We start from the raw sequence: 11,244 nt of genomic DNA on the forward strand, positions 1-11,244 counted from the left end.
ACTAAAGCTGACCACTGAGATGAGGAGAGTTTCACAGCACGTATTCCTCCACGGCTTATATGAGGTTGAGCTTCGTTCACTAGTGAAAGATCACCCAGTTCATTCAGACAGTGAAACAGATTGATGTATTTATCTGGAGAGGGATTCTCACTGATCTTTTCTTTAATATAGTCGACTGTTTTCTCATTGTTGTGAGAGCTGTTTCCTGTCTGTATCTTTAGTTCTTGTAAGAGACTCTTATTAGACTTCACTGACAGACCCAGAAGGAAACGAAGGAAAAGGTCCAGATGCCCATTTTTACTGTCTAAAGCCTCATCCACAGCTCTCTGATGGAGTTTTTTTTTTTTTTTTTTTGTAATCTGGTCAAACACATTGATCTTCTTGTTTATAAAGGAGAGATGCACATATAGAGCCGCTAGATGTTCCTGAATGCTCAGATGAACAAAGCAGAAGACTTTCCCCTGATACAAGCTCAACTCCTCTCTGAAGATCTGAGTGCACAATCCTGAGTACACTGATGCTTCTGTCACATCAATGCCACACTCTCTCAGGTCTTCCTCATAGAAGATCAGGTTTCCTTTCACAAGCTGCTGATACGCCAGTTTCCCCAGTTTGACAATCATGTCTCCATCTTTCACTTTCTTCTCATAGTCCTTCTCATGTTTGATGTTGGTCTGGAGGATCAGGAAGTGTGTGTACATTTGAGTGAGAGTCTTGGGAATCTCTCCAGTCTCTGCTCCACTCAACATCTTCTCCAGAACAGTGGCTGAGATCCAGCAGAAAACTGGGATGTGACACATAATAAAGAGGCTCCTTGATGACTTCAGGTGTGAGATGATTCTGTCGGCCAGACTCTGATCACTGATTCTCTTCCTGAAGTATTCCTGCTTCTGTGGGTCACTGAAGCCTCGTACCTCTGTCACTCGATGGACACACTCAAAGGGGACGAGATCAGCTGCTGCGGGTCTGGAGGTGATCCAGATGAGAGCAGAGGGAAGCAGATTCCCCACAATGAGGTTCGTCAGCAGCTCGTCCACTGAGGCTGATTCAGTCACATCACACAACCTCACATCGCTCTGAAAATCCAGAGACAGACGACACTCATTCAGACCATCAAAGATGAAGGACACTTTATACTTATCACTGGATATTTCCATTTCTTTGGTTTCAGGAAAAAGACATGAAGAAGATCTGAAAGACTGAGTGTTTGGTCCTTCATCAAGTTGAGCTCTCTGAAAGGAAGTGGAAATATGAGCTGGACGTCCTGATTCTGTTTCCCTTCAGCCCAGTCCAGGATGAACTTCTGCACAGAGACTGTTTTTCCAATGCCAGCGACTCCCTTTGTCAGCACAGTTCTGATGGGTTTGTCTTGTCCAGGTAAAGGTCTAAAGATGTCACTGCATTTGATCGGTGTGTCCTCTGTTTCTGCTCTCCAGGTCTGTGTCTCCATCTGTCTCACCTCATGCTCATTATTGATCTCTCCACTTTCACTCTCTGTGATGTAGAGCTCTGTGTAGATCTCATTCAGGAGTGTTGGGTTTCCCTGCTTTGATATTCCCTCACACAAACACTCAAACTTCTTCCTCAGATTTGATCTCAATGTGTCGAGGACTTCAGCAGGTTTAGAGTCATGGCTGTAAGATTAAAATACCACATTATTACACAAGTTAGAGAAGTAAATAGTCATAGATCACAAAATGGATGATTTGTTTGCTGTATTATGGGACACAGAACATCATACGGTTTCTGAAATGTTTCAATCATTAATCATGTGTTTGAGTGATGTGTGATGTCATTGCAGCTCCTAAAATTAAACAACAACAAAAGTCCCACATTTGACCTGAAACCAGGACACATGCTTTCATTAAAGTCTTGTGGTTGAATCACAGGCGTGAACACAGTTTTGTTTTTAACTGGTCTGGATTGAAGATTTGACCTTAAATCAGAATGAAGAGGGTAAAGAATCAGACACACTGATATTGATGTAATTGTGTCATTAACTGAGTAACAGACCAACAGCTTTTACAGTATGTGAATGTATTAACAATACAATACATAGAGCTTTACACAAGAGCACAATGATCATCATTAATAGACTGAAACTTACAGGATCTGAACTCATTACACTGCTGTATATTAATAACAACTTTATAAAAGTTATGCTTATAATATTTGATTTTTATGGAGATGATATACCTGAGATCAGGCCGTGTGTTTCCACTCTTAAAATTGTGTGACTGATCCATAGACTGGTCACTCTTCATAGACACACAGCTGGACTCTGGGTTTGAGCTCTTCGGCTGGACTGAACTGGAACAGAGAACAGATTCAGTTTAATCCTTTGAATTAATGAATTCATCCAATATGATCAGAGCCATTAACCCTCTCGAGTCGGCAATCAAGCCGGCGTGATTGGCTTGCTTTTTTTCTTATCAGTGCCAAAAAGACTCAAATAACTGTGTCGTTTTTTTTATCATTCAGGCAAGTGTTATACATCATTATAATCTGTTAAGTTTCTTTTTTTTTTTTTAGTACAGTCACAATAAAAACAAATTGTTGTGCTTTTTGCAAAATAAAGAAATCAAACATGATGCGCGATCTGCAGCCTCTCTGTCAAAGACGTTTATTCAGATACAGAAATGCTGAAATGTCAGGTTTTAAACACTGTAAACCAAATCAAAAACAAATATTCTGTGTTTATGTAATCCGTTTAAAGCTACACTATGTAACTTTTCCGTCCACTAGAGGTCGCCTGTTCAAAACAAAGGCGTAGTTTGATGACGGCACGTTTGAGCGCAGAATCTCGGGACATGTGGTCTTCACCTCACAGCCGGTGGGAAACAGTCAGGATAGGACTCGGGCAGAAATCATGTTCATGGATGCGATTATTAACATTACTGTAGTGAAGCAGAGCAGGACCGAGTGTTGTGGAGCTGAGCAAGGCCGCAGGAGCGATTGAAGAGCGGGACTGTTATTATGGCATAGTCGCTGGCGGGACTTTTATTATGACACGGTTGCCGGCGGCACTTCCTCTTCTCCAGTCACGAGTTTGAGGTAACGCAACTCTGTTTATCGTATTAGATATATCTGAGTGTGTTGAAAAGGAAGTTATGACGTTCGCTCGGCGGCTGCTATGACACTTGTTCACAATGCAGTGAGAGTAAAGCGTTTCACTGAATAAAACCGGAGACCGAGGGTGACGCAGATATGACGCAATCGACAGGCGACTCCCTCACACGCATAGCTCACACGTCCCGGTTCCTTGGTTAAAATAGCAATTTTCTCACGATTTACAAATAGTTGAAAACATTTGGGATATTCTAAGTACTCAACTGAACAAAATATATAACACTGGCCTGGTGGTTTCTTGATATTTTACTGCAAAAATCCTACATAGTTCACCTTTAAAAGCAGAGCGTTGTTAGTCGTTCCTGAGCGGCTCATTATACGTTAATGCGACAACGCCCACCAAGCACGCGCTCTATGGAGATTCAAATACTGAGGCGCGCCCACACACTCTCATTCATAAAAAAACTCTTCATACTTCATACTGGCAGCCGGAGGGCGCTCCGTGCACATGTAGTCCATTTATAGCACACATAAAGAAGATACCATGTGACACTGACATAAACAAACAGCTTCATAAACAGAAGATATCTTCTTAATGCGTGCTATATATGGACTACATGTGCACGGAGCGCCCTCCAGCTGCCAGTATGAAGAGTTTTTTATGAATGAGAGCAGCTGACGCTCATATTACAATCTTTAGAAGGTATCAACGCGGTTTTCATATTCATAACTGCTGACACATATTAACATATCACATATCAAAAATGGAAGCTTGAGTCTTAGCTCTTTTAAATGATGTTAGACTAACATCCAGATAGACAAGTTTGAAGATAATAACAATCGCGACAATATATGGCTTATCTGTGTTATTTATACAATGTTAGGTGTTTTCATAATAGATTATATGTATAATGCAATGCGACTCAAGCATTATAATCATGCAGAATATTGTGAAATATATTTTCTGTCTGATTTTTTGATCCAAAGCCAAAAGTAAAGTAAGTTTGGAGTAAAAACATGGTTTTAATCTCATTAGCTAATTGTTGTGTTTTAATAAATCATAAATTATAGTTTAATAAAGCATAAATTGCTGTGGCAGAGATTGCTTTAAGTTATCTGGTCTACCTTTATGAAGCAACTCTGCACTGTGTCTAAGCAGAATTTCCCCTTGGGGACAATAAAGTTAACTAACTAACTAAGCAAAAACTCACTTCATTTTGATTTTCCGCCCAGACATTTGTACTTATCTAGTAAATTAATCTTGATTTAAGAATTTTAAATATTTGGACTGGAAACAAGAAAAAATACCAAATAAGAAGAGCATTTTTTGCAGTGTAGTCAAATCTTCTGATCATTTAAAATATAATAGGCCTTTGTTGATTACATTCCAAATATAATAAACTACAAAAAATATATATTTCCTTTGCTCTGTTGCTCTCTGTCACAGGCCTACCTGCAGCTCATTCATTATGCAGCTCATTAATGCGAGTCCTTTGTTATCCCAGGTGCTATCTCATCATTATTCATTAGATATCACACCTCCTCGCATATTGGCTTTGAGAAATTTTTTGTCTTACAAATTTTAAATCAGTGTATTGTTTTATGTGAATGAGTAGGCTCAATGATTCTCACATCAGTTTAAAGAAAAAACTCTATGGAAATACAAGATGGAGTCAAAAGTCTTGTGAACACATATATATTGTGTGTTTTGAGGCCTTAATTTTAAAACAATTTTTTTTGTTTTTTCAAAATCTGTGCATAAACATTTTTCTCTCAAAAATACAACCATGTACATACTTGTTGCTCACATATTCCGGTTTGCCCAGTTTGTGCTGAATACAGTGTAATTACACTTTTGCCATTAATTTGTTTATAAGCAACTGAAAAAAATACAAATGTCAGATTATGTCAAAACTTCTAAAGGGCCCCAAAAGAGCTCAGACTCCAGAGGTTTAAGTATCCAAGTTAAAACTAAATAAAATAAAAGTTAGAAGTTTCCAGTAAAAGTGCATAACACATGTCTTAAGCCACACTGAGCGATTCCTCTGTGATTCTGTGCTATACGGTCCGATCTTCCAGCTGTGATTCGACTGATCACACTATACGTGTGATATATGCTGATAAACTTGTGACATACTTGTGTTTACATATTTGGAATGAAATGCTGTTTAGTGTGGGAGAAGAACGAATGTCTGGGGAAAATTAGGGATGGGCGATATGGACTTAAAAATTTATCCCGATATTTTCTAGTATTTATTGCGATAACGATATCAATGACGATAAATGTAGTATCATTCCCCATGTTTTATATATATATATATATATATATATATATATATATATATATATATATATATATATATATATATATATATATATATATATATATATATATATATATATATATATATATATATATATATATTTAATTAATAGTTTTTTAATATTTTTTTATGTAAAATTCCACACCAGCATTTTCAGAAATGGAAAAGTTGCAGATATAATTGTCTTCTGTAAAAGTGCAGGAAATGTTTAAATAGTGCAACTGTGCTAAAAAACGTCACACAATACAAACAAAAATAATTTTTAAATCAATGAAAAGTTTTACATGTAAACCGATTCTGTATTTATTCATACATGGTGCAAACAGTGGTAAAAATAGCAGAAACAGCAAAAGTAATTATCCCAAAAATGTCTTCAGATAACAAAAAAGTTGAAAATAATGATTTAATGATAGAACTTCAGTAATTTGAGTTGATAATATAATAATACCACGAATTATTCTACTAATAAAAATAAACTGCACTAAGGAATAATGAGCTTCTGGGTTCATGAATATTAATCACGTTGTCAGCGTTCATTCCAACTGATTGGCTGAAATCAAAACAGGCACAGTAATAGGTGCGCGCCAGCCAATGAGATTCCCGTTTGTGCATTCCTTTCTTCCTGTTCACGAAAGGCTGAATAATTCCAAATAAACGCCATTACTTTACAGGAAAATGCAACAAAGGATATTGTTTACATGTAGCACGTCAATTCTGTTTGGTGTAAGACTCTCTCGCTCTCTCTTTGAGTGTGTGTGAAACACTGAGCGCTCTCAGTCGCGCGCCTCACACTAGTGTTTAATGTGCGTCATATACACTGCGCATTCATTGAGATTAACTGAAATAGTGTGCTTTACCGATTGATTGAGAAAGAGCAAATCTCTTAAGCGCTCAGTCCAAGTGCTCAGCGAGTGAAAATACATCTGTATGGTTCAGATTGCCCTCAGGTAGCCCCTCGTTTATGAACTCTTCCGCAGCTTCCACCATAGTTGTTTTCGTTCTGCACGTGAGATGCGGATTCAGTGCCGCAGCTCCTATCAAGCACTGCGCGTAGAGCACCAAGTGCTGCGGGGGGCACCACAAGAAATTCTCTCTCCAATCCCCGTTCAGCTATACAGAGTGACGAACGCAGCCACCGCGGCCATCATAAAGTAATAACGTTTAGGGCATCAAGAGACGGCCAGCGGTGGCACGGTGCGGATGGGTCGCGCCATCAACTAGGCTTTATCGTTATTATCGCGGGAAGGCAAATTCTTATCGTGGGGAGAATTTTTACCGGTATATCGCAAACGATAAGATATCGCCCATCCCTAGGGAAAATGCAGGCCGGGGAAAGCAAATCTGGCCGACACAACCCCTCCCGTCATTTCAGCTCCCCCTTCAAAACAATGAAAGTATGGTGAAGCGGCTCACCACGGCTCTGCTTTCGTCTGCGAAAAAGTTAAGAAACTCGACGCTAAGCCCTCAGTGCCGAGCAGTTCCCACGTGTGATATTGAAGAAAAATGCGATATGCGATATCCTTGTTAACTAATGCAATATTCAATATGCAATACGATATTGCTTTAAGTGTGTGAAAAATATATTTCTTTCCCCAACTGATATCTTTCACTTAAAGCATAACCGACTGTGTTTACATGAATACTCATCAAGACAGCCATTTTGACACAACTGTGTGTGTATTTGACAGTTCGAGTGTGTAACAAGACAAGAAAAAAAGAATGGCTGGTGCCCACATTTTGGTGTGTGTCAGACAACAGACAGCACGAGACTGCAAGGTGTTTTTTTTTCGCAAGTTATTTTTTCGCAAGTTAGTCGTGGGCCCAGTCTATTCTCTGCTGTATGCATCAACCTAAAACGTACACTTTTCACAATGTTGAAGTAGCCTATTAAAATCATTCAGATATTGCGTGCCCTTGCGATATGAACATTTGCGATATTTCGATAATTTCGATATATTGCGCAGTCCTAGTTTTGGTCCTATATTTTTTACTTAAAAGAAAAAGCTAATGGAGCACTTTCATTTAAACTTATATAAACTATGTAATGCTTCACACAGAGAGGCCAGATAGCTGGCCTGAATGGTTGTAGCGAAGTGTAAGCAAAACTCACGTCTGACATTTTAAATTGGGGATTATTATCAGCGTCGATCCCACTCACATATGGGGCAGTTTGCAACACTCCACTAACAACTGCGTTACTGTACAGAAAATAAACTGTGCAATAGCAACAGAAATAAAGAACACATACATGCGATGCGCTCCATCTACGGACTGCCCACTCATCAGCGGGTCAGGGAGAGAGTGCTTTCCACCTTAAAGGAGCAGCACCTAATTCTACTTGTTACAACTAATATAATTTATTGTACTGGACAGTTTAAAGCTCATAACCATTAATATTTTGTGGTGACTTGAAGTACTTAGAGTGCAGTGTTATGTTGCATCATGCAGTATTGGTCCTGAAAAGTGCTTAGTAAATGTGATGTTTGTTACCTCAATAAATGTAAGGTCATTCCTATTTTATGTTCTATTACATTAACATTAAAACCACACTCTTTTTATGACTAAAATAACAGTAAAGCGTAAAAAAAACAGAATTTTCAAAAATTTAAACAGATTTTATTCAGCCCTACACTAGGGCTGAACGATTTTGGAAAATAATCTAATTGCGATTTGTTTTAACCAATATTGCCATTGCGATTTAATATGCGATTATTTTTAAAGCTCTTTATCTTCTGTATTATTCAACAAAGACGAGCAATACATTATAAAGTACCTTTTTTCTTATAAATTAATCTAATTAACAAAACTTACAATATTTGTGTTTAAATTATAAATGTAATTATAAGTACTTTTAAAAATAATTACACATTAAAAATGCATTAAAAAATAGCTTGTTAAGAATTTGAATAATATAAACTAATATTGTTTCAAAAAATAAAAGCTAGTAAATCACAAAGAGGAACAAAAAACATTAAAAACAATGAACAAAGAGTACTTTCAGTATTTAAGAGTGTCTGAACTGAGTTATTTTCTCTTTCTCAGCTTTACTGTTGCCTGATTATTAATGATGACATTATCATCGAGAGCGGGAGATCTGCACTTGCCCTATCTGTTCATTATTAATTAATTCATTAAGACATTATTGACGGTGTTTACATTCATTTTGCGTTATAAGAGCATCTTCACAGAGCGCGGCGCGAGCATTTGAAACTGAAAGCCTTCTGTCAGTGAGTTAACTATATGTAATATATAAGCACTGCATTCCTAACGACATAAATGAAGACTTCGTAGAGCATTTGTAAGGAAAATACCGGTGGGTGAGAACACACACTGTAAGCGTGACATCAAGCAAAGTTTCTCACAGACAGCGCATATCCTGTGCAATGAAGCCGTGAATGTCATTGTAATACGCTTCAACCTTTCCGAACGTTATGAAATATTATTTTATGGTTCAAGTGATGTGTGTGTGTGTGTGTGAGAGAGAGAGAGAGAGAGAGAGAGAGAGAGAGATGAAATAGAAGCAATCAGAATACAGGCGTTTCTAAAACACAGTTAGGGTTAGGGTTGTACATGTACTGCAGTTGTACATGACCAGACTACATTAAAATCTAATCAATCCAGAATCATTGGAGACAGAATCTTTTCTCCCTCCTCTATTGTATAGTATGACCAACACAATATTAGATTGATCAAACACAAACAGTTATTTTCTTTAGGCCAGGCCTGTAGGCGTTACATGCTAAGTTGATGCTTCTTCTGCAAACCGCTTACTCTCGCGTGTCACATGACCAGACTGTAATCACAGCCTTTGCGGTTACAAAATCGTGTTTTATCATATCGCGATATTAATGCAAATGCAATTAATCATTCAGCCACACCAAACACTGCAATAATCATAACTGAAAATAAAGCTGAAATTCAGCCCGACTCAAAAAAAGAATCACACAGTGCATGTCCGGCTTTAGGAAAGACCAGCGAGTGCTGTAACACTTTTGCTGTAACGTCTGTAATTCAGTGGTGTTTTGTGTCTCACACTTTGATTATAATATTCCCACATTTATCTGCTACAAATTATACTTGAATTAAAGTCTACTATACATCCCTAAACTGGATAAATTGTAAACTGGAGTCAGCGGTAGAGCGGTCATCTCTCGCTTCACTCAAGCGTACACTCGGACTGAGCGCACACACTCACATAAGAACAGCAAGACAATAACACACACCATAGACAAAAGCGTCTTAAAGGCACATCAACATTCATGTCATCAACAGTATTAAACAGGTGGTTGTTACAGTGTGTTTGTGTGCACGTATGGGTGGGTGTGTGTGTGTGTGCTCTTCTGCTGGACTGAACTGGAACAGAGAACAGATTCAGTTTAATCCTTTAGCTTACTGTGATCATTCTTTATGAGAGGAACCAAAAATAAATGTGTGTGTGTGTGTGTGTGATCTTTTTCTGTGATGTAACACAATATTGAACAGTGTTTGTTGAAAGTACCTGCATCCCGGAGAGAAATCTCCATCTCTGGATCTAGAATTGCCCATGATGAAGCTGCAGGAGAATCTGATGAGTTTGATCTCCTCCACTGACACTGAATGAACAAACATCAGACACTAATCTAAATGATTAAATTAAACAACCTTCATAATTCATAATAGTGAGGAAAGGATCACGTGACTGTGTGAACTCAAGCTCAGTCATAGGGCCTATTCTCACACACACAGCCAAACACTGATTGAACATGTTGGGTCGGGCCAGGGCTGTTCACAGGGGGGTGACCCGTTGGCTAGAGCCACTGCCCTCTGCCCTCATCGCTTGAGGTGCCCCTCTTGTGCCCCTCCCTTCATTCACAAATATGTCCTGCAACAGCGAATATCACGAAACATTTCTAAACACACCAAGCCAGTGAGCGCGTGACGCATCTGAAGGAACGCAAATTCATCACCTACAAGAAAACTGCTGTTAAATAAATGAGCAACAAATAGTAACAATATTGTAACGGCCTTTCATAGTAGGCCTTGGATTCAGGGAACAGTGATTAAACTATTTGCACGCACTCCAGTCCACCGCCGTCTTCATTTCAAAATGAAATGTGTTTATTAAACACAAAAGGTTTTATTTCAAAAGCATTTCTAATTTAAGTTCATAATTACAACAAACAAAAATGCCAGCAAAAGAAACTAAGTGTGGGCAAAAAACTGAATAACTACCATCCCAAAATCCAAACATTTGTTCTTTGTCACTTCCGCCCATAACAGGTGTTGTGTAATATTCAGTTCCTGTGAAAAACTGTTCCAGTGGGGGGAGTATACATGAATATTCATGAGATCCCCTTGATGTGGGCGTGGCCTTGAGACAACGCAAACGAATGGAACTGAAAATATTAAATATTAAATATAAAATAGCACTCCTCAAATCGCAACCTGTTTCATGGATTATTTCGAATAGACAATGAAGTTTCAATGTTAAGCATTAACTGCAACAGTTCACATTTTCAAAACAATGCACAGTTTGTGCAATATGATAAATTATCTGAGTTGTTTTGCCTGATTGATTACAGGCATTCAGATAAATAGGTAAGGACACAGAGCAAACAATTAACGAATTACCTATGCTCATCTAGGCTAACAAAGATTATTATTAATTATTTGTGCAATAATAAAATGTTTAAAAGCTAGCCTGGTGTGAGTCATCCTGAATTTCTTGTTTATTATATAGTCAGTGTTTCTGTTAACTACATAAACTACATACCTACTGAGGAAAATGTTTTATTAATCTTGTAGTCATCATAATTAAAATTGCAATTTGTAATTGATTATATAATACATTGCATAAAGCTTTAAAGCATTG

General features: G+C 37.9%; 1 pseudogene across 1 annotated transcript in view; it reads right to left on the bottom strand.

Annotated features, from left to right (window-relative positions):
- LOC307130044 (protein NLRC3-like) overlaps nt 1-10,744 on the bottom strand; it is an 86,876-nt pseudogene extending 76,132 nt beyond the window's left edge. Inside the window, exons 1-3 of the transcript in view lie at nt 9,892-10,744; nt 1,841-2,310; nt 1-1,634 (exon numbers count right to left, since the gene is read on the bottom strand). The exon at nt 1-1,634 is cut by the window's left edge and continues 75 nt beyond it. The product of the transcript in view is annotated as a protein NLRC3-like (transcript). The remainder of the gene's footprint in view (nt 1,635-1,840; nt 2,311-9,891) is intronic.
- Between the last annotated feature and the right edge of the window lie 500 nt (nt 10,745-11,244).

This window comes from Gobio gobio, assembly GCF_949357685.1.
Source record: "Gobio gobio genome assembly, chromosome: 8".
In the NCBI taxonomy this organism is placed as follows: domain Eukaryota; kingdom Metazoa; phylum Chordata; class Actinopteri; order Cypriniformes; family Gobionidae; genus Gobio; species Gobio gobio.